Below are 21019 nucleotides of genomic sequence, written 5' to 3'. Positions count from 1 at the left end.
AAGCCGCTGGGATTACAGGCGCTCACCGCAGCGCCCGCCTGTTTTTTTCCATTTTTTTCATGAGTCGGGGTCTCACTGTTGCTCAGACGAGTCTCAAACTCCTGAGCTCAAGCAAGTCTCCCTCCTCAGCCTCCCATAGTGCTGGGATTACAGGCGTGAGCCACCACGCCCGGCCAGTCTATAAATTTTTATAACAACATCTCTAAAGGTGTAAGTAAACCAATGTATGCACTATCAATTTCCTTACTGCAGAATCTTTTTGGTTTTAAATCTATCAAATCTTGACTGTGACATTTGTTTTTGAATTGTTACATCAAGATCAAACTATATGAATTAGGAAAGTCAAAACTTTATTCTCAACTTTTAAAATAAAAAAATATTTTAATATTGATAAGAAGCTCTTTATAAACACTGTTTACAAGCAAATATTGATCTATTGATAAGTGTCATGACATAGAAGGTACTATGTTTAAATATAATAGCAGTTTCATTAGGTTTAGATAAATTGACACTACACGTAAAGTTTTCCAGGCTATTTAATCAAGTTCCTTACAATGTACACATTGCTGAGTGTACCCCATTGTTGTAACATTGTTTTGGAGTTGTTCTGCATTCAGCTTAAAAGGTGTTTCTTCCCAAGGAACTGAACTTTTCTGTCAAATGCGCTTGATTGATTAGGAGAATGCGGTTCATAAAATGGATTCATTGCAAACTGTATATAAATCGTAGGCATCAGTAAAGAAGTTCTTTTTTTTTCTTTTTTGTAGAGACAGAGTTTCACTTTATTGCCCTCGGTAGAGTGCTGTGGCGTCATACAGCTCACAGCAACCTCCAACTCCTGGGCTTAAGCGATTCTCCTGCCTCAGCCTCCCGAGTAGCTGGGACTACAGGCGCCCGCCACAACGCCCGGCTATTTTTTGGTTGCAGTTCAGCCGGGGCCCAGTAAAGAAGTTCTTTATTCCATGTTCCTTTTTTTTGGCTGGGGCTGGGCTTGAACCCACCACCTCCAGATATGGGGCCAGCACACTACTCCTTTGAGCCACAGGCGCCGCCCCTATTTCGTCTTCTTGCTTTATGTCATGAAGCATAATAAATCTCATATGCCCTTCAGTGACAAATGCTGACACAAACCACTCTTTGAACTTGTCCGCAGTTTTTAAGTACATGTTGTTCAACAGCCACATGTTCTCATCTACCACATCAAGAGCAGCATAAAGCTATAAACTGGTTTAGATGACGGTGGTCATCTTTGGATTCAGCTTTCCCAGCTGGCAAAATCTCCATTTCAAAAACGGGAGCCAACACCTCATCCTCCCAAGTAGCTGGGACTATAGACCCTGCCATGAAGCCTATCTTAGATTTTCTGGGGTTTTTTTTCAGTTTTTGGCAGGGTCTGGGTTTGAACCCACCACCTACGGCATATGGGGCTGGTGCCCTACTTCTTCAGCCATAGGTGCCACCCAGATTTTCTATTTTTAGTAGAGCCTGGGTCTCGCACTTGCTCAGGCTATTCCAAACTTGTGAACTCAAGCAATCTACCCGCCTTGGCCTCTCAGATTGCAGTTGTGAGCCATCCTGTCCAGCCAAGAAACCAGTTTTGCAGAGGCAATCTGCATGTCATTTATTAATAAAGAATGTAGAAAAATAATGATCTTCACTTTGTATTTTTCCTTTATGGTGTCATTGCCACTAAGGGCCTGAAATTATCCTGCAGCCGACTCTAAGCACGGCTACGTTTGGGGATGTGAAGGAGCGGTACTGGTGTTCGAATGTCAGAGTGGAATGAGTGAGTTGCTTATCCTTTTTGGGGCTTCCATCTTATTTTTATTTCCAGTGCATATTATGAAACCCTTCTTTCTAAAAAGACTCTGTGTAAAGTATTCTAAGCCAGGAGCTTCACCGCCACACATACTGGATGGCCTAGAAAGCAAGTTTGGTTTAATAGGCTTGAAACTAGGGCGAGGGACCTCCTTTTCTCTCCATTGGCTCTTCTGCCAACCTTCCTAAAACACTATATTGAATTTCCTCAAACTAAGGGAAACAAAAGCCTTTTATATTGCCATGTATTTTTAAACTAATGACTTCTTTCGCATACTCTATTCATTGTGTAATTAGGAAGAAAAAAATATTATTCATGTTAAGAGGAAAATTCTTAAAATGTGGTAAACCTTGTAAAATACAGCGTATTATGAAAGAAATTTAGTTTTCTTTTCCATGGGAAAAAACTTTTAAATGATTAAAGCTTAATATAGATACTCTAATACCTTTAGAACTAATAGTCTATGTTGAATCTATTGTTTCAATGAAGTGAAAAATATTTTGCAGAGACAGAAATATATCACACTTTATATTTTATTCATCTTCTGTACAAAGGATATGACATCTTGGAAGATAGAACAGAGGGAAACTAGAAGCATCTGTTTAAAAAATGATCTTAAATAATTACAGTTATCTCATATGCCCAAACTGGGCGTGCTCTGCTGGTTTTAAAGGGCTCAGGCAAATTATGTATTCCACACTTTAAAATAAATACTCAAAGATTACAAAATTAATGTTAATAAAAATAAGAGGCTTTTTGTTTTTAATTTCCTAATTAAAAAAAATCTCATCAAAGGGTTGGGTGCAGTGGCTTACATCTATTATCCTAGCATTCTGGATAATAGAGTTGGATCACATAAAATCAGGAGTTCAAGACTAGCCTGAGTGGCCGGTTGCAATGGCTTGTGCCTATAATCCTAGCACTCTGGGAGGCTGAGGCAGGTGAATAGCTTGAGCTCACAAGTTCGAGAACAGCCTGAGCAAAACTGAGACACCCTTCTCTACTAAAAATAGGAAAACTGAGGCAAGAGGATAGCTGGAGCCCAAGAGTTGGAGGTTGCTGTGAGCTATAATGCCCTGGCACTCTACCCAAGGTAATAGCTTTAGACTCTGTCTCAAAAAAAACAAAAAAGACCAGGCTGAGCAAGAGCAAGGTCCTATCATACAAAAACCCCAGAAAAATTAGCTAGACGTTGTGGGAGGTGCCTGTAGTCCCAGCTACTGAGAAGGCTGAGGCAGGAGGACTGCTTGAGCCCAGGATTTTGAGGTTGCTGTGAGCTAGGTTAAGGCAATGGCAGAGTGAGACTCTGTCACAAAAAAAGAAAAGAAAACAAAAAGAAACAAACTCATCAAAGCTAGAACATGGGGAAACAGTTTATGTATGAAATCGACAACTACAGTGTGTTAAATACATACAAAAATCAAAATCATAACCCTAAGTGCGGAAATCTCAACCTTTGGCCGGAAATAACTTAGAATATCAATTGTAAGGAAACTGAGATATAATCTGTGTAATCTTCTTCTCCTTCTTTTTGAGACAGAATCTCACTCTGTCACCCTGGGTAGAATGCTGTAGTATCATAGCTCACAGTAACCTCAAACTCTTGGGCTCAAGCCACCTTCTGGCCTAAGCCTTGCAGAGTGTTAGGATTATAGGCGTGAGCCACCGCGTCTGACCACCTTACCTGTACTTTACAGAAGTTAAGTCTTAGCAGTTTACAGATTATACCATGTTCCAACAGATCATATTTTCACACTGTCACCAAATTTAATAGCTTGGTTCTTTCTGTTTAGGTAAGATCTGAAGAGCCCTATACTAATTTCAATCTCTGTTTTATTTATTTATTTATTTATTTATTTATTTTTGTGGCTTTTGGCCAGGGCTAGATTTGAACCCGCCACCTCCGGCATATGGGACCGGCACCCTACTCCTTGAACCAGGGCGCCACCCTCAATCCCTGTTTTTTAATATAGACAGAGTCTATCACCCTTGGTAGAGTGCCGTGGCATCAGAACTCCCACCAACCTCAAACTCCTGGGCTTATGCGATTCTCTTGCTTCAGCCTCCGGAGTAGCTGGGACTACAGGCACCCACCACAATGCCTGGCTTTTTTTTATTGTTGTTGCAGTTTGGCAGGGGCCGGGCTCGAACCCACCACCATCGGTATATGGGGTAGACGCCCTATCCACTGAGCCACAGATGGCACTCAATCTCTGTTTTATCTTTTTTTTTTTCTTTCAAAGAGAGTCACACTTTGTCGCCCTTGGTAGAGTGCTGAGGCATCATAGCTCACAGCAAGCTCAAACTCTCGGGCTCAAGTGATTCTCTTGCCTCAGCTTCTCAAGAAGCTGGACATAGGTGCCTGCCACAATGCCAGACTATTTTTAGAGACGGGGTCTCCCTCTTGCTCAGATTGGTCTCGAATTTGTGAGCTCTGGCAGTCCACCTGCCTTGGCTGCCTAGGGTTACAGGTGTGAGCTAAGATTACAGGTGTGAACCACCACACCAGATCTGTTTTGTCTTTTTGAAAAAATAAATGACCAGGGTGGCACCCATAGCTCAGTTGGTAGGGCACCAGCCACATATACCCAGGGTGGTGGGTTCGAACTTGGCCCGGGCCTGCTAAACAACAATGACAACTACAACGAAAAAACAGCTGGGCATTGTGGTGGGTGCCTATAGTCCCAGCTACTCTGGAGGCTGAGGCAAGAGAATCTCTTGAGCCCAAGAGTTTGAGGTTGCTGTGAACTGTGATGCTATGGCACTCTACTGAGGGTGACATAGTGAGACTCTGTCTCAAAAATAAATAAATAAATAAATAAATAAATAACCAGGTTATAAGTTATTGTAAACATCAAGTGGACTTTTAATTCTTTTTATTTTTTTTAAATTTTTTTTTTTTTTGAGACAGAGTCTCACTATTTTGCCCTTAGTAGGTGCCATGATGTCACAGCTCACAGCAACCTCAAACACTTGGGCTTAAGCGATTCTCTTGCCTCAGCCTCCTGAGTAGCTGAGACTACTCCACAATGCCCAGCTATTTTTTTTTGTTTTTTGAGACCGCGCCTCAAGCTATTGCCATAGGTAGAGTGCATTGGCATCACAGCTCATAGCAACCTCCAACTCCTAGGCTCGAGCAATTCTCTTGCCTCAGCCTCCCAAGTAGCTTAGACTATAGGCACCCGCCACAATGCCTGGCTATTTTTTAGTTGTAGTTGTCATTGTTGTTTGGCAGGCCTGGGCTAGATTTGAACCCGCCAGCTCTGGTGTATGTGGCTGGCGCCTTAGCCGCTTGAGCTACAGGCACTGAGCCAGCAGCTATTTTTTTTTTTTGTTACGGTTGTCATGGTTGTTTAGCTGGCCGGGCTGGGATCAAACCTGCCATTTTCCGTGTTTGTGGCTGGCGTCGTAACCACTGTGCTATAGGTGCCGAGCCAGAACTTTCTGTTTTTTTTAATTTATTTATTTTTATTGTTAAGTCATAGCTGTGTACATTAGTGCAATCAAGGGGTACAATGTGCTGGTTTCATATACAATCTGAAATATTCTCATCAAACTGTTCAACGTAGCCTTCATGGCATTTTCTTAGTTACTGTATGTAGACATTTGTATTCTGCATTTAGTAAGTTTCGCCTGTACCCATTCTAAGATGCACTGTAGATGTGGCCCCACCCATTTCAAATCTAAAGGTTTAACTTCAGATTAATGTAAGGGTACAAATAATTAAGTTACAATGTTTGCATTTGTTAGGTAGAGTCTACAAATTCCATAGTTTAAAGTTTTTTGTTTTTTTTTTTTAAGAGATAGAAATCTTGCTATGTTGCCCAGGCTGGCCTTGACTTCCTGGGCTCAAGTGATCCTCCCTCTGCTACCTCCTGAGTAGCTAGAACTATAGGCGCATGCCTCTACATCTGGCTCTAATTCTACTTTAAGTGTGGTACTTCCTACTGAGAAATTTGAAAGAAGGTAAATAGGTTTAAAAGAAAATTATGTAGAATGTAGAGCTTTTCCAAAGTTCTTATTTGGGGTGTCTATTAGATTGGTTGGATTGTTGGGAAGTATGGTCTAGTTCAGCTCATTAAAGTCATTCTGGGAGACAAAAAGCAGCTCCTCCAAGAAGGTTGCATGGGGTCTCAATCCGAGGCAGTCATTTAGGTAATGCTGACATCTCTTAAGGATGATGTGTGACAGTTCTTAAAACATTTCCAGGTTGGTGCCTGTGGCTCAAGGAGTAGGGTACCATCCCCATATACTGGGGGGGGTGGGTTCAAGCCTGGCCCTGGCCAAAAGTGCAAAAAAAAAGGCCATGTTTGTTAATCCATTTGATTCTCATAACAGCCCTGGAGTGGTGAGAACAGACACCATTGTAATGTTTTATAAGGTTCTAGAGGTAAACTAACATATCCAACAACAGAGATGTTAAGCCATGGAGGCGAGCTTTGAACTTTCAATTTTTGTGACTCAAATCGCAAGCTCTTTTTACAGATTTAGAGTATAATGTCTTAGATTGTTAAATAAGCAAAGTTATATTTAGATCCTTGAATAAGCAGTCCTCAGTCCTCACCAAACCATATTACTTGGCCGAAGTTGTGGCTTCATGAGTCCCAAGGGAATTCGGAGACTACAGAGGCCAGTCTAAACTCCTGGTGCTCACTGGTCTCTTGTCAGTTAGCTTTGTGCTGTCAGTTTTACCTCAAAGGGATGAACTTCAGTAAGGTTTAAATGGATTAGAACTATCTGTTGACAAAATTTTTCCCATCATCCCATCACCATAGCAACCAACATGCCAGATAAGCAAAAGTTTATCAGGAAAGATTACAATAAAGTTGCAGCAAATGCAGCTTCCATCCTACTTGCAAAGTTATCTCTAGGGTCTCAACTGGTGCCCAATGTTCCTGTTTCTTGGCATCTTCTGCTGCTCAACTATTGTTCTGCCCTAAACAGATCTCAATACTCTCAACATTTGGCACCAAAGGTCTCTCCTAAGTTTTGCATGGCTTTCCCAATATTGGGTCCCCATAGGAAAGAACAATGCCAACATTACACAAATGCTACTGGTCAGAAAAGAAGAAAAACAAGGAATTTCTGTTCTAACGGATTGCATAGACTTTTCAAAATGGATTGCCAGTTATCACTGAACGGTCCTTACGATAATAATGAAAAATAAATAAGATGTATTAAGCTTGTATTATACTCCAGGCAGTACGCTAAGAGTTTTATGTCCATTGTATCATTCACCTCTTCTTCTCTTTTGTTGAGACAGAGTCTGACTCTGTCTCTCAGGCTAACGTGCCTTGGCATCAGCCGAGCTCACAGCAACCCCAAACTCCTGAGTTCAAGTGATCCTTCTGCCTCAGCCTCCCAAGTAGCTGGGACTGTAGGCATCCACCACACTACCCAGCTAATTTTTCTATTTTTATTAGAGATAGAGTCTCACTCTTATACTCAAGCTGGTCTTTTTTTTTTTTTTTGAGACAGAGTCTCACTTTGTCACAGTTGGCAGAGTGCTGTAGATTTATAGCTCACAGCAACCTCAGACTCTTGGGCTCAAGTGATTCTCTTGTCTCAGTCTCCTGAGTAGCTGGGACTACAGGTGACTGCCATAGCACCTGGCTGGTCTTGAACTCATGAGTTCAGGCAATTCACCTGCTTCAGTCTCCCAGAGTGCTGGGATTATAGGCATGAGCTACCTTGCCTGGCACTCAGGCTGGTCTCGAGCTCCTGAGCTCAAGGGATCTTCCCACCTGGGTTCCCAGAGTGCTAGCATTATAGGCATGAGCCACTGCATCTGGCCTATCCTTTTAAAATTTAAAAATAAAAATTAAAAAAAAGGAAAACAACTGAATTATAAATGGGCCTTAATTTTATTAGTATTGGATAGTTGATCAAGGTATTTGTTGTGCTAGTACAGGAATAATACCCTATGAGAGGATCTTCTTCTGCTGAACAAATCAAAGGCAAGGAATTTGCCCCACAGGGATTGGTGCCTGTATCTCAGTAGTTAGCGCCAGCCACGTACACTGAGGCAGGTGGGTTCAAACCCAGCCCGGGCCAGCTAAACAACAATGACAAGAACAACAACAAAATAGCCAGGTGTTGTGGCAGATGCCTGTAGTCCCAGCTACTTGGGAGGCTGAGGCAAGAGAATTGCTTAAGCCCAGGAGTTTGAGGTTGCTGTGAGCTGTGATATCATGGCACTCTACCAAGGGCGACAAAGTGAGACTCTGTCTCAAAATAATAATAATAATAATTTGGCCCACGAAAGTGGGTGAGAGTACAGTGACTTACTGATTTCTTTTTAGACAACATGTTTATCTTTTTTTTGTTTGTGTTTAATACAATGAAGAGGGCCAGTAGATATTTTTCATGGGTGACCTTGTTTTCATGTCTAAAAGGCTCACAAATAAATGTTATCATTCATTTTGTCCTGACAGCCACATCAGGGACTTTTCCCATGTGAAGTTACTGAAGTAGAAATAGCTGCTTGTTCTGTTGACACTTAGCAGGCTGGGATTCAGAGGAAGAATCTTCACTTTTCTCCCTATGAAGAGCTAGGAGGAGGAAGGGTTGCCTATTGTGCAGAAGCTTTGGTAGATTACTCTTCTCTTGTTTTTCTCTGCTGGAAAGTAGTAAAGAGAAGCTTTCTGAAAAATAGTAAAAGAGACCCAATTTAGGGACTTACTTTTGAGTGTCTATTTTGGGACTTATTTCACACCACAGGTCAAAAATCAAACAAACAATTACACAAAGAAACTAATGATCAAAACTACATAGTTGAACTTCCTTGCTGTTCCTTCATAAATCTTTAGAGATGAGAAATGTTAAAACTTGATACTTTTCTTCTATCTGAAGATGTGTGGCAGCTGTAATTATCAGTGAAAAAACTTATCTGTAGAATATCTGTATATATGTCAACTAATCTTGATAGAAAGAGTTGAGATATTACCAAGTGGTGAGCTTCATGTGGACTTCGGAAGCAGACATGCTTTGGTTCAAATACTGGCTTTATGGTCGTAAGCAAAGACATTTACCTATTTTTGCTTCAGTTTTAATCTATTATGAAAAGATAATATATAAATATAAAATAATATAAATATTTTAAATGATATATAAAATAAAAAGAATAGAATAGAAAATATAAACTTTAAAAATATGATTTTTTTTTTTTGAGACAGAGTCTCACTATGTCACCCTTGGTAGAGTGCTGTGGTATCACAGCCCACGGCAACCTCAAACGCTTGGTCTTAAGCAGTTGTCTTGCCTCACTTCCCAAGTAGCTAGGACTACAGGTGCCTGCCTCAACACCCAGCTATTTTTCTATTACAGTTGTCATATTTGCTTAGCTGGCTGGGGCTGGGTTCAAACCCACCAACCTTGGTGCTTGGGGCCAACACCATAACCACTATGCTACAGGAGCCAAGTCATGATTTTTTGTTGTTGTTGTTGCAGTTTTTGGCAGAGGCTGGGTTCGAACCTGCCACCCTCAGTATATGGGACTGGTGCCCTACTCCTTGAGCCACAGGTGCCACCCTTTTTTTTTTTGAGACAGAGTCTCACTCTGTTGCCCTTGGTAGAGTGCCATGGCATCGCAGCTCACAGCAACCTCCAACTCTTGGGCTTAAGATATTCTGTTGCCTCAGCCTCCCAAGTAGCTGGGACTACAGGCGCCTGCCACAATACCCAGCTATTTTTTTTTTTTTTTTTTTTTGTAGAGACAGAGTCTCACTCTATGGCCCTCGGTAGAGTGCCGTGGCCTCACACAGCTCACAGCAACCTCTAACTCCTGGGCTTAAGCGATTCTCTTGCCTCAGCCTCCCGAGTCGCTGGGACTACAGGCGCCCGCCACAACGCCCGGCTATTTTTTGGTTGCAGTTTGGCCGGGGCCGGGTTTGAACCCACCACCCTCGGTATATGGGGCCGGCGCTTTACCGACTGAGCCACAGGCGCCGCCCAATACCCAGCTATTTTTGTTGCAGTTGCCACTGCTGTTTTAGCTGGCCAGGGCTGGGTTCAAGCCCGCCACCATTGGTATATGGGGCTGGCGCCCTACCCACTGAGCCATAGGCGCCACACCATGATTTTTTTTTCTGTCACCCTGGGTAGAGTGCCATGGTGTCACAGCTCACAGCAACCTCAAACTCTTGGGCTCACACAATCCTCTTGCCTCAGCCTTCCAAGTGGCCGGTACTATAGGCACCTGCCACAATGCCTGGCTATGAAAGCACATATGGTGAGAAGAAGATGGAGTCTGCCAGGCTGGGGCAGACATGACACAGCTGGTCTGGTCTGTTTAGGTCCTGCCTGACCTTCACCCCCTGTCCCCCGCTCTTACTGTTTAGTAAAATTAGCTCCCACCCTAAAGATGTTTATCTTGGGTAGTTTAAGTAGATGATTTAGGAAGTTAACTTTTAAGTTGACATTTGGGACATGAGTTGTACTGATTATTGTTTACTATGAGTCATGGGTTCTGCCTATTATTGTTTAAGATAAAGTTTAGTATGGTTTTTGCTTTTAATTTTTATTTATTTATTTATTTGCAGTTTTTGGCCAGGGCTGGGTTTGAACCTGCCACCTCTGGCATATGGGACCGGTGCCCTACTCTGTTGAGCCACAGGCGTCACCCTGCTTTTAACTTTTATGTTTAAAACTGTGATTTTAGAAATGTTAGAACAGAACAGTCTTGGACGGACTACTCTCACTGTTCTCCAGAATCGCTGGCTTTCTGACAAAGTTTGGTGGACCTATCTCGGCCTCTGCATATTGGCTAACAGTGACAAGCAGCGGGACCCTTTTCATGTGGTAACAGCTAATTTTTCTATTTTTAGTAGAGATGAGATCTCATTCTTGTTCAGGATGGTCTTGAACTCTTGAGCTCAGGCAATCCACCCACCTTGGCCTCTCGGCATGCTAGGATTACACACGTGAGCCACCGCACCCGGCCCCCCAATTTTTTTAAAGTATAATAATACTGTGTGCATGAAAAGGTGTAAAAGACAGAGCATAGGAAGAAATAGTAGTCTATGGGCTGTGCCTGTGGCTCAAAGGAGCATACCGGAGGTGACAGGTTCAAATCCAGCCCTGGCCAAAAACTGGAAAAAAAAAAAAAAGAAATAATAGTCTAGAGATCATTGTCCTTTGGAAGTTTTGTTTGCAAGGTTGTTCCTTGGCTGGCATTTGGTAACTTAGATTTTAGGAAGGCTCCCACCGTTCTCTGATAAGGCAAATCATTCACTGTGTCTAAACTGCTGGTGCAAACAATAGGGTTTATACTGAACACCTGCTTTCTTTCTGGTAGACTGGAATTTTAGTCTGCGTCGGCCAGAGAATACTTATATAACCAACCCCAGAAAATATCCCAGGCACTGAGGACCTAGTAAGCTTCCTTGAGTAGACAATAATTCATACGTGTTGTCACAACTTGTTGCTGAAGGAAGTAAGCATGTTCTGTGGGGCTGTACTGAGAGAGGGCTCTCAGAAGCTTGTGCCTGGTTACTTCAGGACTTCACCCATCCATCTTGTCCATTTGCTAATATTTTTTTCCAGGTACAAGGAAAGACATAGGAGGAGAAAGCAGAATTCCTCATAGACGGAGAAAGCAGAATGGAAAAGACTAGGTGTCAGGTCAGCTCCCACGCAGTTGCAAAAGGCTTTATTAGCTTTATCAGCATAGCTGAAATGGGGCAGTGAGCCCGGAGCACTGCCCGAGGCTCTTCACTAGTGCAGGTCAAGACTACGGTGTATCCTTAGGGTCAGGATTATAGGTAGGGTGTCTTGTAAGTATTAAGTGTCATTATCTTATAGTAATAGATAATAATAAATACTAATAAATGATAGCTAGCAATACTACTTACCTTGTGATAACATGGTAAATTTGAGTCATACGGATAAGGACATGAAACAGAAAAATAGAATTAGCCAAGCCTGAACGTTTCTGAACATTATTTTAAGTGGATTTCCTTAAAATAACCACAAATAACTGCAGAGCTTGTATTTACACGGGGACAATTAAGATCTTGTTTTATTGTTTAGACCGTCTGCAGGCTTGAGTCAATGAAAACTTGGTGCATGTCAGCTAGCTGTACTTTCAGAAGAGTGTGGGGAGGGCGAGGAGCACAGTCCTATTCTGAGCCTTTGAGAAAATTTGCCTTACCCACTTCCTGTGCTTAAAGTAAATCAATGTGTTGTTATCTGACAAGTGCCCATTTGAGTCCAGACATGAAGACAACAGGATATACTTTCCTCTCTTCAGCATAGAACTCTCACACCTGGCTGATCAGCTGGAAAGTTTGATTGACTTTTGCATGTCTCAGGAAAAGTGGTCCTGGCTACGTCTGGGGCTTGTGTTCTCTAGTTTTTACTCACCCGAGCTAGGATCGTACATGGAAGTTGATGTGTGTCAGCTGGGTTATTTGGCTTTTAACCACTTTCATCATTATGTTTGCCAAAAGTAGATGAAAGCTTGAAGCTATATGTATATCTTGATAAGTTCTGGCTCATATACTTGTGACATTTAAGACTGCCAGGTTTCTGTGGGGCCTAGTGCAGAGAAGGGCCCTGCAGCAGGTCCACACCCTGTCACTCGGGTCAGATGATCCTGCAGATTCACTGGTGGTGCAGGATGCTGTATGGATTTTGTGGTAAGCCCTAGGGAGACAATCACAATTCAGGGCCTTGGGAATTGGGACCAACCCGGCCCCGGCCAAACTGTAACAAAAAAATAGCCAGGCGTTGTGGTGGGCGCTTGTAGTCCCAGCTACGTGGGAGGCTGAGGCAAAAGAATCGCCTAAACCCAGGAGTTGGAGGTTGCTGAGAGCTGTGTGATGCCGTGGCACTCTACTGAGGGCAGTAAAGTGAAACTGTCTCTACAAAAGAAAAAAAGATGCAAAAATTAATATATATATTTTTTAATATATATTATTATATATAGTTATATATAATATTATATATTAATATAAGTTATATATAATATTAATAATTAATATATATATTAATAAGTTATATATAATATTTTTTAATATATATTAAAAAATATGCCTATGCCATCTCCAGCAGAGGATCACTTACCTTTGGAAAAACTATTCCTGCCAGAGTACAGGGCTCTGGTGGAGACAGAAAGCCTGTCAGTGTTTACCAAGTCACCAGGCAGTGAAACTTCTCATCCGGCACTGGGGCAGATTACCTAAATCATAAGATAAGGGAGTGCCCAGTGGGCAGCTCCTCTTAAAATGAAGGTGCTTTATCCATGATTAAGCAGCACCAGAGGGCACAAGCAAGTTACAAGAGCAGTAGCCCAGACCCCAAGGCACCTACCACTGTGCTCCTGAGTCCGCACCCCAGCCCGTGCCCACGGCTATATGGGGGATTCTGCAAAGCCAACCCAAGGAAGGAAAAAGGTGTGAACTTGCTTTGCATATGGGTCCACTTGCATGTGAGTAAAAGCTGGAAATGGATGGTAGTTTCTCTCCAGTTTACTCAAGTGGCTTTGAGAACAATGGCAGCAAAAATCCTCCCACTGAGTAGAACTTTGAGTGATTCGTTTGGTTATCAACCTTATATGGAAGGAGAAGTTGTTTGAGGCTAGAATATATACAAACTCATGAGCAAGGACATGGCCTGGCTCATTGTTCAGGGGCCTGGAAGTAAAAAGATCAGAGTTCTGGAAAAGAGGCACATGGATAGACATACAGGAATGCTCATTAAGTATGTCAATTTTTGTTTTTTAAATTTTGAGACAACGTCTCACCTTGTTGCCCTGGGTAGAGTGCTGTGGCATCATCGCTCACAGCAACCTCAAGCTCTCAGGATCAAGCAATCCTCTTGCCTCAGTTTTTCATTTTTAGTAGAGAAGGGCTCTCACTCTTTCTCAGGCTGATCTTGAACTTAGGAGTTCAAATGATCTACCCACCTCAGCCTTCCAGAATGCTAGGATTACAAACGTGAGCCACCACGCCTGGCCAAGTGTGTCAAATGTTCCCATCCACCAAAGAGCACCCACAGAAGAGGCTCTGAAAACTAAGTAGACGAAATGACCTGGCCAGTTGACTGACAGCCAGACTCTGTCATTGGCCACCCCAGGGTTGATGTGATGTTCACTTGAATTAAGTGGCCATGTTAGCAAGGACGGAGGTCACACAGGGAACGGCATTGTGGGTTCCCGCTTGCCAAGACCGCTGCTGCCGAATGTCTGACTACCAGCAACAGAGACTACAGTGGACCCCTTTCATCCCGGGAGGGTCAGTAGCTCATTCTCAGAATTAGACACATATCTTGGATATGAGTTTGTGTTTTCTTGAATTCTGGGCCTCAAGCAGAACCACTTTATTTACTTATTTTATTATTTTTATTTTTTTGAGACAGAGTCTCACTTTTTCGCCCCTGGTAGAATGCTGTGGCGTCCTAACTCACAGCAACCTAAGGCTCCTGGGCTCAAGTGATTCTCTTGCCTCAGCCTCTGGAGTAGCTGAGATTACAGGCACGCCCCACAACACCTGGGCTATTTTTAGAGATGGGGTCTTACTCTAGCTTAGGTGATCTGCCTACCTCGGCCTCCCAGAGTGTTAGGATTATAGGCGTGAGCCACTGCACCAGGCAGAACCACTTTATAAGAACTTACAAAGTGTTTAGTTCACTGCCATGGGATCCCACGTACCTTTGCATCAGTCCAGGGACTCACTTTATATTAAAGGAGTTGTGGGACTGGGCCCAGGAACGTGATCCCGTCAGGTGTTGTGCTGTCTGGAAGCTGTCTTCCTGAGAGAGTGTTGCAACAACCTGCTGACCACGGCTACAGGGCCAGTTCAGAGCATACTAAGAGCACGGCCTGTGCTGGAATTCCCCTTTGTGGCTTGCTGTAACCTCCTGGTGTATCCCTGGCCCAAAAGGCTCTGACAGGCCCTGTGGTGGCAGGGCTGTCTGCACCACAGCTCTGGCTCCATGCAGAGATTTTTCTCCTCTGGCCCCACTGGAAGCTGGTAGCCTTTTCTGACATCCTGTATATGGGCCAAACCCATGCCTCTAGGTGTGGAAGGGGTTGCTTTCAGAACCTGAAGAGGCCCAGCAGGCATTGTGCTTCTTTTTTCATAGTAAGAGATGCAAGATGCTCTAATTTTTTTATTTTTTTGAGACAGAGTCTTACTCTGTTGCCCTCAGTAGAGTACCCTGGCATTGTAGCTCGTGGCAACCTCAAACTCTTGGTCTCAAGAGATCCTCTTGCTTCAGTCTCTCAAGTAGCTAGGACTACAGGCCCCTGCCACCATGCCTGGCTCGTTTTTCTACTTTCAGTAGAGATGTAATCTCGCCTTTGGTCAGGCTAGTCTCAAACTCCTGAGCTCAAGCAATCAATCTAACTGCCTCAACCTCCCAGAATGCTAGGATTACAAGCATGAACCACTGTGTCCAGCTCAAGATGCAAAAATTAGGGTGGCGCCTGTGGCTCAGTGGGTAGGGCACCAGCCCCATATACCGAGGGTGGTGGGTTCAAACCCAGCCCCGGCCAAACTGTAACAAAAAAATAGCCAGGCATTGTGGTGGGCGCTTGTAGTCCCAGCTACTTGGGAGGCTGAGGCAAGAGAATCGCCTAAACCCAGGAGTTGGAGGTTGCTGAGAGCTGTGTGATGCCGTGGCACTCTACTGAGGGCGGTAAAGTGAAACTGTCTCTACAAAAGAAAAAAAGATGCAAAAATTAATATATATATTTTTTAAAGATACATTTCCTTTTTATTAGCCATGATATAAAGCATTTTTAATGCTAAATTACATTTATTACATGATACACAAATCACTGTTTTAGAAAAGACAAATTTCATATTTTAATTTATTCAGTAAGGAGACATAAAAAATAAATAATGTAGGCTTTTTTCACTTCTACTTTATTCCCCCTAAATTCATGTTTAAACTTAATACATTTTATAACACTAAAGTTATGGCTTTTTCTGAATTAGTGCTTTTTAAGAAACTGATTATAGGGCGGCGCCTGTGGCTCAGTTGGTAGGGCGCCGGCCCCATATGCCGAGGGTGGTGGGTTCAAACCCGGCCCCGGCCAAACTGCAACCAAAAAATAGCCGGGCGTTGTGGCGGGCGCCTGTAGTCCCAGCTACTCGGGAGGCTGAGGCAGGAGAATCGCCTAAGCCCAGGAGTTGGAGGTTGCTGTGAGCTGTGTGAGGCCCCGGCACTCTACCGAGGGCCATAAAGTGAGACTCTGTCTCTACAAAAAAAAAAAAAGAAACTGATTATAAATACAACTAATATGAGAAAAGAATGAAATAAACACTTTTTTTTCTTTACAATTAGACACTTTGACGAGAAAAGAAACAAACACTTTCACCTGGTAGTTTCCAGCTTATTATCTCTTTTGTCATTGAGATGTTAATGCTATAGAAATTAGTGTTTAGGTACAAATTGCATATACAATTTTAACATTTCTCATAATCTTGAGAAATGTTTCAGTATTATGTAATCAAAAAAGTCTATTACAAATACACATATACACACCTTACAAAAATACATTTGAAACAAAAATGGGAAAAATAGTAGATCATTATTCCTCTGAAGGTGAGTTGGTATTATGACAAGGCTTTGATTCCTTTATCTTTATCAGGATATTCTTCCACATCAGAAAAGAACATTAACTCTGAAGGCCCGGTGCACTGAAAGTGCCACATCCCTTGTGGTCCAAGAAGGCTTCATGGCCATTGACACATCTATGTTTTCTGTGGTCTTTATCAACTCTGAACGATCAGCAGCCTGGAATCTCCGGCTTTTTTCCACAAATACTTGCCTATAGGCTGGCTAATGCCAGCGGGTGCAGTGAATACAGACTGTTCTTCTGGAGCACTTTGCTCATCAGTAATTATATCTTCCTCTTCTACTCCGAGCTCATTGGCATAATGTCATTCTGCTGGCTGGGTTTTCTTTGTCTTTCTTCGAGGTCTTTGGGTAACTGCCTCCTCAGCTGGCTCCATATCAATACCATTTTCATTTCGTAATAAAGTTGGACTAGAAATCTTCCTTTGGGTGACAGAAGTCTCCAATTCAGGAGGCAGCCTTGTCATCTTCTGTCTCCTTTGAACAGGAGCATCTAGATGCTCTTGGAGTCCTTCGTCTGGTGGCTCACTGCCCTCAGATGGCCTACGAACAGCAGTCTGAGCAAGGCCTTCCAAAGAAGCATGAGCTAGTGTGTTTTTTGTTCTGGGCTTCTTTTTCTTAGGACGACTAAGTGGAATGTCATCTTGAACAGAACTTGGCACAGGTGGAAGGGTTCATGGAGGACGCACTTGCTTCTTTCCCATTCTGTCTTACTGCCGTCCCGGTGGCCACCTGCCCTGGCGCAAGGCACCGCACCCTGCCTGGCCTGGCCATGTGTAGGCGTAACACCACAAAAATTAAGATTTTATGTTGGAGAGATAGCCCAGAATATCCCTTACTCCTGAGGCCCTTGAAATTCTATAGATATAGCAAGTTCTAGATTTTTCACAGGGCTTTTTCCTTGTCTTCTGGAATGCATGTATCTTTCCAAGGTGCCCAGAGTGCTAGCCACTTCTTGCTTTCCTGGTGCAACCAACACAATGTTATCAATGTAATGGATCAATGTGATGTATCAATGTAATGGATCAATGTGATGTTCTACGGGATGTCTAGATGGTCCAGATCTCTTTGGGCTATATTATGGCAGAAGGTCAAGAGTTGATATAACTATAGGGAAAAGCTGCAAATTATTATTGTCTATTATGGGCAAATTACAACAGTTTCTGGTTTCTTGATTGAGGTAGAAAGAATACATTTACAAAATCAATGACTGTATTCTGTGTGCCTGAGGCCATGTTAATCTTCTCTACCAAAATTATCAGATATATGGCTTGGCGCCTGTAGCACAGTGGTTACGGTTCCAGCCACATACATTGAGGCTGGCAGGTTTGAACCTGGCCCAGGCCAACTAAACGACAATGACAACTGCAACAAAAAAAAATAGCCCGGTGCCTATAGTCCCAGCTACTTGGGAGGCTGCGGCAAGAGAATCACTAAGCCCAAGAGTAATAGGTTGCTGTGAGGTGTGACGCCACGGCACTCAGCACTCTACTGGGGGTAATACAGTGAGACTCTGACTCAAAAAAAAAAAAATCAGATATGCCCTGGCAGCTGTAACTAATCTACTTCTTGGTTATGTTTTCATTAGTGTACAGTCATTCTCACAGATCCACTCTGCAAGTACTAGAGTGGCAAATTAATGGAGATGTGATGGGGACCACCATTTCTAAATTCTCTAGATCTTAGAATAGCAATATTGTTACTAATTCACTGTTGGCTAGGTTCAGAGATGTCCCTGTTTTTTTCCTCATGTGATGGTCTGAGTAGTCTTAATCTAGTTTTTCATTAGACTAAGGACCTAGATGAGGGTTGCACCCATTAGAAAACACGTTAATCTCAATTACACAATTGTGGAAAGACCACCAAGTGTGAGCTCTGGCCAGGACTTTATTACCTGGCCCTCACGTGCCCCTACTCTAGCAGGGGGACTGTGACGATGTGTCAGGTCTCTGAGTTTCAATATCAGCTCAGAACTTGTATCCAATAATTCTCAGAATGTCTGGTTATTTCCCCTTAGCAATGCCCCATTACATGAGTAAGTGGTCATTGGTCTCCTGGGGGAGGGGACTAACTGGGAGGACCATTGGAAATCCTTGCTGTGATGTCTGTCCCAGGGTCTTGGCCATGTCTTTGACTAGATCTGTGTTAGAATATTAGGCAAGGGATTGAAAATTCTTTTTTTTTAAATATTCACAATGTACACTAGGAACTGCTTCACTCCACGGTCTCAGCCTCTGGGTCGTCATCTTTGATCTTTTCCTTTTGTTAGCTGCCCTTCGAATTTGTCCCTAGGGATGTTGCTTCATATTAATCATCTTCATAATTCTGCAAGTCAGTCCCCCTTGGGTGCCACTCTGCCCTTGTCAGTGATTCCAGGCCTCTGGCTTCTTGAAGTTAAATGCCACCAACTGACCTCTGTTCTGAGGTCTTATAATCCCTCTTATTATCAGTGGGAAAAGTTTCCTGATAGCTACTCCAACTGTTAGCCCTGGTCTGCAGAAAGAGATTCACCTCTGAACTTTTCAGTGACACTGGCACCCGCCCCCACCCCCAGCACATGTCTTTGGCCTCAGTGAATGACATGCTCTGTGCCTTCCCCTGGACCATGATCCTCAGCTGGGTCTTCAGTCTTACACACTATATGTTTACTTCAACAGATTCCATTCCTTGAGCCTTTTCATCTCTTCATCTGCCAATGTAATTCTGACATTTCAGCTTTGTTCAACAAGGATCATTGCTTTTGATGCTTCTAGGAGCCATCCTATTAGTGTTCTTTGCTAGTATTTGTATCTTAGGAGAGGGATCCTAGGCCAAAGCACCCTTTCCTGTCCAATTTTATGTTCTGGGACCTTGATCAGCACCCTCCTAATTCAGTTGCATGCTTATTTCCAGGCTCCTGATGGTACGTGCAAGCTAGGACTTACAGCAAATTGAGTATATAGTGTGTTTCCTCCCTTTTAAATCCATCATGTTCCTGTTATGACACAGGTTATCCCATGATCTAACCTTAGCTCTGGGCCCCGTACACAGGAGAGAGCTAGGTCTTTTTTTTTCTTTGTAGAGACAGAGTTTCACTTTATCACCCTCGGTAGAGTGCCATGGCATCACACAGTTCACAGCAACCTCCAGCTCCTGGGCTTAGGCAATTCTATTGCTTCAGCCTCCCAAGTAGCTGGGACTACAGGCAACTGCCACAACGCTCAGCTATTTTTTTGTTGCAGTTTGGCCAGGGCTGGGATTAAACCCGCCACCCTTGGTATATGGGGCTGGCACCCTACACACTGAGCCACAGGCGCTGCCCCCTTTTTTTTTTTTGAGACAGAATTTCACTGTGTCACCCGGGGCAGAGTGCTCATGGTGTCACAGCTCAACCTTAAACTCTTGCACTCAAGCGATTCTCTTGCTTTAGCCTTCCAAGTAGCTGGGACTATAGGCACCCACCACAATGCCCAGCTAGTATTTCTATTTTCAGCAGAGATGGGGGTCTTGCTCTTACCCAGGCTGGTCTTGAAATCCTGAGCTCAAGGGATCTACCTGCCTTGGACTCCCAGAGTGCTAGGATTATAGTTGTGAGCCACTAAGCCTGGCAGGAATGCTAGGTTTAATAATGATACATGACCCCATCTGTAGCCTCCGAAGATTAGAGAAATCTGAGGAATCAAAACCCTTTGAGTGGGTAGGCCTGTGGCTCAGTGAGTGGGGTGCTGGCCCTATATACCAAGGGTGGCGGGTTCAAATCTGGCTGCGGCCAAACTGCAAAAAAAAAAAAAAAATACCCTTTGGTGGCCAGGCATGTTGGCTCACACCTATAATTCTAGCACTCTGGGAGGCCAAGGCAGGTGGATTGCCTCAGCTCACAGGTTCAAGACCAGCCTGAGCCAAAGAAAAACCCCCATTTCTAAATATATCTAGGTGTTGTGGTAGGCACCTGTAGTCTCAGCTGCTTGGGAGGCTGAGGCAAGAGAATCACTTGAGCCTAAGAGTTTAAAGTTGCTGGGTGACGCCTGTGGCTCAGTCGGTAAGGCGCCAGCCCCATATACCGAGGGTGGCAGGTTCAAACCCGGCCCCGGCCAAACTGCAACCAAAAAATAGCCGGGTGTTGTGGCAGGTGCCTGTAGTCCCAGCTACTCGGGAGGCTGAGGCAAGAGAATTGCTTAAGCCCAGGAGTTGGAGGAGGTTGCTGTGAGCTGTGTGAGGCCACAGCACTCTACCGAGGGCCATAAAAGTGAGACTCTGTCTCTACAAAAAAAAAAAAAAGAGTTTAAAGTTGCTGTGAGTTATGACACCATGGCATTCTACTGAGGACGACAAAGTGAGACTTTGTCTCAAAAATAAATAAATAAATAAAAACAAACCCCTTGGGATGTCAGCCCAGATGTCCCATCCCACATATCAGAGTCCCTAGTTCCTCTAACAGGTCTTCAACCTTAGCATAACATAACTTCCTTGGTTAGACTTTCAAATATCTCTGAAGTTCGGCCATTCTGTTAAGACCTGGTCTTGGAGGCCAGGCATGATGGCTGGATTTGGAGGCTAAGCATTGTGGCTCTTGCCTGTAATCTTAGCACTGTGAGAAGCTGAGACAGGAGGATCCCTTGAGCAGAGGAGTTAAAGACC

At 43.5% G+C, this 21019-nt stretch overlaps 1 pseudogene; it reads right to left on the bottom strand.

The window, feature by feature from the left end:
* Positions 1–16429: 16429 nt before the first annotated feature.
* LOC128597436 (transmembrane protein 237-like) lies at positions 16430–17106 on the bottom strand (annotated as a pseudogene).
* Between the last annotated feature and the right edge of the window lie 3913 nt (positions 17107–21019).

Source organism: Nycticebus coucang, chromosome 2 (genome assembly GCF_027406575.1).
Source record: "Nycticebus coucang isolate mNycCou1 chromosome 2, mNycCou1.pri, whole genome shotgun sequence".
NCBI lineage: Eukaryota > Metazoa > Chordata > Mammalia > Primates > Lorisidae > Nycticebus > Nycticebus coucang.
Note: the sequence above shows the minus strand (reverse complement) of the source record. Positions and strands in the feature narration are given on the sequence as shown.